Source organism: Ceratotherium simum, chromosome 10, assembly GCF_057802395.1.
Source record: "Ceratotherium simum simum isolate JZ-2026a chromosome 10, ASM5780239v1, whole genome shotgun sequence".
NCBI classification, from domain to species: domain Eukaryota; kingdom Metazoa; phylum Chordata; class Mammalia; order Perissodactyla; family Rhinocerotidae; genus Ceratotherium; species Ceratotherium simum.
This window is the reverse complement of record NC_141909.1, coordinates 45,364,149-45,374,025: the sequence shown is the minus strand read 5'-3', so window position 1 is coordinate 45,374,025 and position 9,877 is coordinate 45,364,149. Positions and strand designations below refer to the sequence as shown.

Here is a 9,877-nt window from a genome sequence, read left to right as displayed (position 1 = left end):
GATAATTTTGCTTACGGATATTAAATGTTGATTTACTAATGAATTTTTATTTTAAAATTAGTCCATTTTTCTAAAAAATAGGAATTCTACAATACATATATGGACATGTATATTTCTTTATAAGTCATTTGGAAAATTTGAAGGTCAACACCTTACCTCTTTCCAGTTCCAATTCTATGGGTTCCACTTGCTCTATAAGCACACATACACATACCTGCAACATACCATACAGACCTTCACACATATGCAGTCAAACACACACACACACACACACACACACACACTGCAAACACATCCACATGCACATACACCCACATTTCTGCCAATAGACAATGATAAGAATAAGGAGTAATAAAATTTTTCTAACAAAATTATTTTATTCCTTTTCCAGAGGATACTGTAAACCAAATATTTTCAGACATATTTTGATTTGGGGAAGAGTTTTAAAGATATACTTTTTTTTTTTTAAAGACAAAAGTTGAAATCACAATGCATTTTAGATCTCCTATCCCATTAGTTCTTTTTCCAATTATTTCTTAGAAAGAAAGTCTTAACATAATAATGACTTCTGTATTGTGCTGGGGAAAAGTAAGGTCTATGATACAGTGCTAATATGATACAGCTGAAATGCTTAATAGCATAAGTCTTTCATACCATTTCTTATCACATTAACACAGGGACAGCATTCCTTTCCTGGCCAGCTTAGCCTCCCCATTGCCTGCAACTATTGGAGATTCATGAATATTTAAAACTTTTGAAAATAAGCTCTTGTTGACTGTGCTACAGCTCAAGAGCTGAAGTTGGCTTTTTTTTTTCCCCAAAAAGTTAGATTTTCTCAAGAAAGATTCTATCACCTGTAGTGGAGCACACCTGAGAGAAAGGGGTAGGCCTTGGCAGGTACTTCTCAGAACACAAGAGTGAAGATTCTGATATTGTTCTCTGTCATCTGGTTGACTAGACAGGGCCAATGGGCTGCAGGCAGCAACTCCACCACATTGGCCTCAAAAGGAGAGGTATGTACGTTCAGAGAGTTTTCCGTTTCTTCATTGCCAAGCTTCTTACTGACCTTCTTGCAGTTGTGCATGTAGCAATTGAGCAGTTTACTGTTTTTTTTTTTTTTTTTTTTTTAAAGATTTTATTTATTTTTTTTATTTTTTCCCCCCAAAGCCCCAGTGGATAGTTGTATGTCGTAGCTGCACATCCTTCTAGTTGCTGTATGCGGGACTCGGCCTCAGGATGAACGGAGAAGCGGTGCCTCGATGCGCACCCGGGATCCGAACCCGGGCCACCAGCATCGCAGCGCGCACACTTAACCACCAAGCCACAGGGCCGGCCTGAGCAGTTTACTGTTGATCCCTCTAAAGCTGATAGTTTTGCATAAGTACTTTGCATACGCACTAGGCCATCTCATGGATTTGCCTGTGTGATTCTGTGTTATACCTGATTCCTTTTCACTGAAAGAAAGAAAATAGCAGTGAATAAATCTGGATTCCACTGTGACTTCTAGTTTGTAAGTTTTTCTTTTTGCAAAGTGGACAGGTAAGACATTCACTCAATACATTTAAATGGTGCTGGTAGTCATCTAAAAGTAGAGATATAATTTCTTATGAAAATGCATTTTCTTTTTGAATAATCTCTTTTGGCTTTAATATGATTAGATAAAATTATTATGTATTAGGTATAAGTAGATTCAGCATAGCAATGGTCATTCAATCAATTCACATTTATTCAGTGATCACAGGCTTTGGACATTGTCTTAAACACTGAGCACAATAAAGTCATTAAACTGTATTAGTTTAGATCTTTCCATTTTGGATATATAAAAACTCATATATGCTATCCTTACTGAAAAAACTTTAAAACTTTGGTATAATATTGTCCTTATAATTTTCACAGCTTGAATCTTCAGTGAATCTAAACTTAGTACTTAAGGAGTAAGAAGTAGGGCCCGCCTGGTGGCATAGGGGTTAAGCTTGCGTGATTTGCTTCCGTGGCCCGGGGTTCGCTGGTTCGGATCCTGGGCACGGATCTACTCACCACTCATCAAGCCATGCTGAAGCGGCATCCCCCATAGAAGAGCTACAACTCTACAACTATGATACACAACTATGTACTGAGGCTTTGGGGAGAAAAAAAGAAAAAGAGGAAGATTGGAAACAGATCTTAGCACAGGGCCGCTGTTCCTCAAAAAAAAAAAAAAGTAAGAATTACTTCAATTTCTAATGTTGTTTATTATATGTTATGGGTCAACAGTAATTTAATATTTATTATGTGATCTTAAAACACAAGATAATCATGAACGAATGTAAGTGTGCATAACAAAATTCTCAATCAAGGTGACTTAAACATTTATGACATATATTATCTCATATAATAGGAGGCCTAGAGATAAGGTGGATTCTAGACATGCCATCATCAGGGCTCTGGTTCCATTCCTCCTTAATTTTCTTGTATGTACTCTCGTCCTTACATCAACACATTTGTCCCCAGCCTAGCAGACCTAATGATTATGTTAAAGCAAAATTTGCACTAAACAAAGTTAAACAGGCAAGGAAGACTTTATTTAAAGCTATTGCAATAGGGGAGACAGGCCAGAACTGAGTCTGAACTCAACTATGGTTAAAGGAAGGAGGATTTTTAAGAGGTAGGGTGAGGTGTATCATAGGCCTTCTGTGTTTGCTAATTGGCTTTACCAAAAGGAGAACTATGCCTTCTTACACCTCCATGACAGGAAGTAGTTTTACAACTTGGAGTAGTTTTACAAGGGGACTTTGTATATTAGGCTCCTACTCTTGCATGGAAATTGGGAGAGAGGGGCGCTATTTTCCTTGATTACATTTCAAAAAGATGGCTCCTGAGTCTTTGAGAAAGACAGTCCTTGTTTGTACAACTTGCAAGAGTCTTTTTAAAAGATTTACATCTCAAAAGGGCAGAGAAAAAATTTACGGTTACAGATATTCTAAAGTAAATATTCTAAGAAAAGAGAATTCAAGGGCCAAGAGTCAGGCAGAAACCTGTCTAAAGTTTAATCAAGCTGAGACAAACATTAAGGCTGTCTTGATCAGTTATAATGTGGTTTCCAGTAGCAATCAAGGCAACCTGTTTCTTTCTTGAAGTTTAGTTGAAGAAAGAAAACCTATCTTCCAACTATGGTTTATAAATTCTTCCTTTCAGTCTTGAGTAAACTCAGTCCTAAAGAGCAATACTGATTAATAGGAGAATGTCAAATGGTGATTGGCCTAAGCCCAGGTTTCTGCGTCAATCATTGGAAAAAGAGGTTTTATTATTCATTAGTATTTAGCCTGGTGTTGGTAATGGAGAGACTACTTTAGTTAAATTTGGGTTTTGTTGAGGAAAAAGAAGAGAGAAATGGATTCTTGGTAGGCAAAAACCATTGTCTCTTGGTCTTACTTTAAATATTTTCTTCATTTATATATGTATTTTACTTGGGAGGGGGACATGGGTAGTTGTCCTTTAATGGGTATTAGAGTTTCAGTTTTACAAGATGAAAAAGTTCTGGAGATTGGTTGTACAATAATGTGAATATACTTAACACTACTGAATTATACATTTAGAAATGGTTAAGATGGTAGATTTTATGTCATGCGTTTTTAATACAATAAAAAAGGCATTTTTTGATAAAAAATGAAAAAATATATTCATAAAAATATTGGAGTATTTTAAAATAACTTAAACTAGTCAACCATTTTCTATAATTCTAATTCTGTTTGTGAAATTTTGTTTTTAATTCATGTGTATATATTTTACTCTTAAGGATTTTAGTTCTCATAACAATATGTCTCATAATAATATGAATTATTGCAAACACTGCTACATTAAATACGATTTACTCTTCTCTGGAAATATTTATTACATTAGTCTGTTAAACATATTGGATTTAACTAATTTATCTTCATTACAAAAGTCAGAAAAATGGATGCAGGAATATAGGGCAGTAGGGTGACACACTTTAAACCCACAAATCATTTAGAAAGCGGTAAACTTACTCCCTTTATACATCTAAAACTACCTTTATGCATCCCCCACAAGAATACACACAACTCTCAGCTGTGCTATAAGAGAATGACTGGCTTTTGCTTCTGAAAATTATGACATGGAAAAGATTTGATTGTATTAAAAAAGTGATAAAAAATGAGGAAGAATATAAAGAAAGATACAATTTTGTGACATAAAAATATCTTATGGATATATAATATTTCAGGGCAAAGTTTCAGAGGTTAATGTCCCATTAGAAAGTTATTTTAGAACAAAATAAAGCATAGAACTTTTCTAGTCATGATAAGTCTGCTAACATAAATGGGAACTATTTCTTCATTGAGATAAGATTTATGAGTTCTGATTTATGAGTCATTAGCACATAAATATGCTTCTTGAATTAAGAAGGACATATGCCAGCTTGTTAAGAATTAATAAAATTGGATAATGACCATAATTGTTACTTAAATTGTTTTTCTAAAATATAAACTTACAAGTTTATTAACTTTCTGAATATAAACTTACAAGTTTATTAACTTTCTGAATATAAACTTACAAGTTTATTAACTTTCTAGATATAAACTTTACAAGTTTATTTCAAGACTATTCAGAATATTCAGACATATCCAATATAACTCAATTCAAATAAGAGACGTATAATTTTACCAGTAATAAGTTGATCCTTAACAATTTAATTGGATGGTTTATTTCCTATAATCATCATTTGCCTAACGAGTAATTAAATGTTAAAAAATGAAAGCTGAGTTATATATTTTGAGTCCCCCTTAATTATCAATCTCACTCAAATAACCACGTACTTTTAAATATCTGAAACTCAGGAGATAGCCAAGGCAGGGAGGAGTGGGGGGAAGAGAGCGAACTCAAAACCACCTGGATATACTATGTTAAATGCATTTGGTAAAATGGTGAAGTTAACTCGTTTTTTTGTTTGTTTGGTTTTTTTTTTGGTGAGGAAGATTGGCCCTGAGCTAACGTCTGTGCCAATCTTCCTCTATTTTGTATGTGGGATGCCACCACAGCATGGCTTGGTGAGTGGTGTGTAGGTCCACACCTGGGATCCGGAAGTTAACTCATTCTTAATCCTTCACATATTTCTTCAGGGAAAACAATTACTTATTTTAAGGAAGAGATTATATACCTGTAGGTATTAACAGTTTTTTACAAATCTAAAGTTTGCTATATAAAAAAGTTTAGTCATAATTTTCTATTTAGTCTCAGATAGAGTTATTAGCAGTCAAGTTGTGAATTTGTTTACTTTGTTCATTTTTAGAACTGAATTAATAGTGATTGTTTATTTGGGGTCGCTTGGCTTTTCTATGTGTAAAATGACTTATAAATGGGGAATTTTGTCACTCTTCTTGCAATTAGTTTATTCTTATGTTTTGCTTTAAATAAAACAGCAGCAATATAATTTCATCAGACAAGAATTACCAAGAGAAACGATATAAAAAACCAAAAGTTACATGGACATCAATGTTTTCCATTTCTCTTTGTATAAAAATTCTATAAGCTATATAGCCATTACTTTTTTAAAAAAACTTCAGAAAAGCAACAGATTGCTAACAAAATATCAGTATTAAATCATCAAAATTCTAGGAAAAGATAAGGACTCATATATTTAAACCCAGCACTACAACTGCCTTTACCATGTGGGCATTTGCCTATATAAAGCAAACACCTATGAAACTGAGTGGTGTTTTGGCAACATCAAAGAAAACAGAGATAAGAGCTAAAACTCAGGTTTTGCACAAGGTAGACAATCTGATAACCTTTCCCACCTTAAGCTGGGACCCTGATCAGCTACAACTTCATGGTAAAAGTAACTGTAATTATCAGGACCTCACCAATAATTGTAGTGCAGTGTTCTGTCACTTGGATGGTTCAGTGAACTTCACGTGTTATAATTTGACTCAGTGTTTCCTGGAAATGTAGTGCCCATAGGGTTTTAAATGAAGCTAATGAAATTCTTCTCCGGGAAAAAGTTGTTTTAACCTAGGCCTCAAGTTATCCCATAAATTAATTTTTCTGCAATGTCCAAACTACAGCCTAAAATAACCAGACATAGAAGGAAATAAGACACAATCAATGAAAACCAGAAAAAAAATAGCCCAGATAAAACAAATAGCACAGAAACTGGAGATATTAAAATTATCAGACATAGGCTATGAAATAACTAGACTTTCAAAGAGATGGGGAAAATCTTGAAAATGTTTACAAAGAGCAAGAAACTATAAAAAAGTGAAATACCAATTTAGAAAATAATCAAATAGACATTCTAGAAATAGAATATACAAAAATGGAAATTAAAAACTATAGATTACACATAACTAAATGAGATTTATTGAGGAGAATTATTGAAGAATACAGAGAGAAAAATATGGAAAATACAGAATAGAAAATAAGAGACATAGAGGATACTATGAAAAGTTGTATATATTTATTACTATCTTATATAATGTATTTTTTCAGAAGACAATAGAATGAGAACTTTGATTTAAAAAAAGATCTGTCCTGGAATACTATGCCCAATTAATTATATACTTCAAAATCATTTTCAAACAAACATAAACATACAGTTCACCACCCAGAGAACTACACTAAAGGAAACTGTAAAGGACATATATCAGTGTAAAGGAAAGTGATTCCAAATAAAAAGTTTGAGGGGTAAGAAGGAATGAAGAGCCAAAACAACGAGATAAATATATGGGCAAAAAATCTCTAACAAATAAACATTGACTGTATAAAACTACCCAAAAGATAAGCAAACAAACATTTTGGATTATAAAATAGAGAATTAAAATACAGAAATAGTGCATAAATTGACAGAGAATAAACTATTTCAGTATTTTAAAGTAATTATTTTATTGAGTAGGTGAACAAAGGTTTTGATTAAAGTTAGACTTTAATAAATAGTAGATGCATGTTGAAATCCAGATGAGCCAATACAAAAGATCTAATTTTCAAATCAAGCTCATACCCCTTATCAAGCTTTACTATTAATTTCAAGAATACAGGTGATCAAGAGGCTCTGACAAAGTAGAAAAATATCTGGGCATTGAGGTAGCTCCTCAAGTCTTCTCTTATAGGGCACCCAATCTCTGGCCCATATTGGAAGATGTCCCTAAGTGAAGTACATGGATTATGACCTCACACAGCTGGGGGCATTCTTTCTTTGAAATATATCCATTTCATACTCCAGCTTGCATGATGTATTTTTAGAGAATAACGCTTCATAAATCCATAAATTCTAAAAGGTTTATTACTATAAGTAATTCTCTAGCCTGGAGTTGCTGTTTAAAACATTCCGTAGATAAAGACATACCCCCTAGAAAATATCATTAGTCTATTTACCTATAGCTCCAGTTATCATGTTGATAAGGAAATTAGATTAGGTCACCAGCCTTGTTTTCCTTCCCCAAGGGGCATCCTTCCAGTAATCTGGGAAGGAATGAATTAGAGGTTAGCTGTTTAACTCCTTCCTTTTCACTAGGGTGAGCCATGGGAGAATAAAAGAAAATATGTAACTTCCATATCAGTAGAAAAGACAAAATGGAATTGTAACAAAATAATCATTCAATCCTACAGAAGGCAAGAAAGGAGAAAAACAGAGAGGATAAATAGAAAGCACAAAATAAGATGATAGAATTAAATTTAAATATTGCAGTAATCATATTAAATGTTAATTACAGCATGTTCAATAGATAACAATTATTTGATAAAACAATAAAATCCAGTCATATATTGTTTATGAGAAATCTGAAGTAGAGTAGTATAAAAAAATTTAGTAACATTTACAATCAGACATGTAAATATTAACCAAAAGAGAACAGTTTTAAGTACATTGATGACATTCAAAATGCACTTTATTGCAAAAAGCATTACTAGAAATGAGTTATTTCAAAATGATAAAAAGATTCGATTCACCAATAAAGTATACTATTTTAATTTATGTCTCAATAATGTTCTTAAATTACATAAAACAACTGAAATAATTAAATCCATAATCGTAGTGGTTGATTTTGTTCTTTAATTTTTGTCATCTATTCTAGGTTAGACATTCATTCATTCATTCAATAAAATGTTGTTCAGTGCCTGCTGTGTACCAAGAACCATTTTTTTTCCAGCTTTATTGAGGTATAATTGACAAATAAAATTGTAATATATTTAAAGTGTACATTGTGATGATTTGGTATACATATACATCATGAAATGATTATCCCAATCAAGCCAATTAACATATACATCACCTTACATAGTTACCTTTTTTTTGTGTGGTGAGAATACTTAATATCTACTTTCTTAGCAAATTTCAAATATGCAATATATTGTTATTAACTATAGTCACCATGCTGTATATTAGGTCTCCAGAACTTATTCATCTTAAAACTGAAAGTTTGTACTTTTTGTCCAACATATCCCCTTTTCTCTCATCTCCCAGCCTGTGGCAACCACCATTCTACTCTCTGTTTCTGTCAGTTCAACAGTTTTTTAATAGATGCCCCATATAAGTGATACCATACAGTATTTGTGTTTCTCTATCTGACTTATTTCACTTAGCATAATGCCCTCCAGGTTAATCTATTAACCTGCTGCCAATGGCAAGCTTCCCTTCTTTTTTTTGGATGAATAATATTTCATTGTACATGTATGCCACATTTTCTTTATCCATTTATCCATTGAAGGACACCTGGGTTCTTTCTATATCTTGGCTATTGTGAATAATGCTGCAGTGAACATGGGCCTGCTAATAATTTGAGATAGCGATTTCATTTCCTTTAGATAAAATCCTTCAGAAGTGGGATTGCTGAATCATATAGTATTTCTATTTTTAATTTTTTGAGGAACCTCCATATTGTTTCTACAGTGGCTGCACCAATTTACAATCCCACCAACAGTGCACAAGGGTTCCCTTTTCTCCATCCTCACCAACATTTGTTATCTCTCGTCTTTTTTGACAGTAGCCATTCTAACAGGTATGAGGTAATATCTCATTCCTGGTGATTAGTGATGTTGACCATCCCTTCATATACCTGTTGGCCATTTGCATATCTTTGGAAAATTGTCTATTCAGGTTCTTTGCCCATTTTTCAATTGGGGTATTTGGGGTTTTTTGCTGTTGAGTTGTAAGAGTTCCTTATATATTTTGGATATTAACTGCTTATTGGATATATGGGTTTCAAATATTTTCTTTCATTTCATAGGTTGCCATTTTATTTTGTTGATTGTTTCCTTTGCTGTGCATAAGCTTTTTAGTTTGATGTAGTCTACTTATTTATTTTTGCTTTTATTGTCTGTGCCTTTAGTGTCAGACCCCAAAAATCGTTGCCAAGACCAATGTCAAGGAAGTTTTTCCCCATGTTTTCTCCTAGGAGTTTTACGGTTTCAGGTTTTATGCTTAAGTCTTTAATGTATTTTGAATTGATTTTTGTGTATAGTGTAAGATAAGGGTCCAATTTCATTCTTTTGCTTGTGTATATCTAGTTTTCCCATTACCACTTATTGAAGAGACTATCCTTTCTCCATTGTGTATTCTTGGTGCCTCTGTCAAAAATTAGTGGATGGTTCTGTGTGGGTTTATTTCTGGGCTCTGTATTCTGTTCCATTGACTTATGTGTCTGTTTTTATGACAACACTATAACATTTTGAATACTACAGCTTTGTAATATAGTTTGAAATCAGGAAATGTGATGTCTCCAGTAATGCTCTTGCTCAGAATTGCTTTAGCTGTTAGGGGTCTTTTGTGGTTCCATATGAATTTTAGGACTGTTTTACTTCTTTTTAAACTCATCTCTATTAGTAACTGGTGAAACAAGCCAAAAAAATAGTAAGTATGTAGAAGATCTAAGAAACATTTTAGCAA

At 33.1% G+C, this 9,877-nt stretch overlaps 1 long non-coding RNA gene across 1 annotated transcript in view; it reads right to left on the bottom strand.

The window, feature by feature from the left end:
- Window positions 1-1,343: 1,343 nt before the first annotated feature.
- The window catches only part of LOC147916104 (uncharacterized), a 55,601-nt gene continuing 47,067 nt past the window's right edge, over window positions 1,344-9,877 (bottom strand). The window contains exons 2-3 of the long non-coding RNA XR_015553403.1: window positions 7,369-7,455; window positions 1,344-1,454 (exon numbers count right to left, since the gene is read on the bottom strand). This is a non-coding gene — a long non-coding RNA (uncharacterized LOC147916104). The remainder of the gene's footprint in view (window positions 1,455-7,368; window positions 7,456-9,877) is intronic.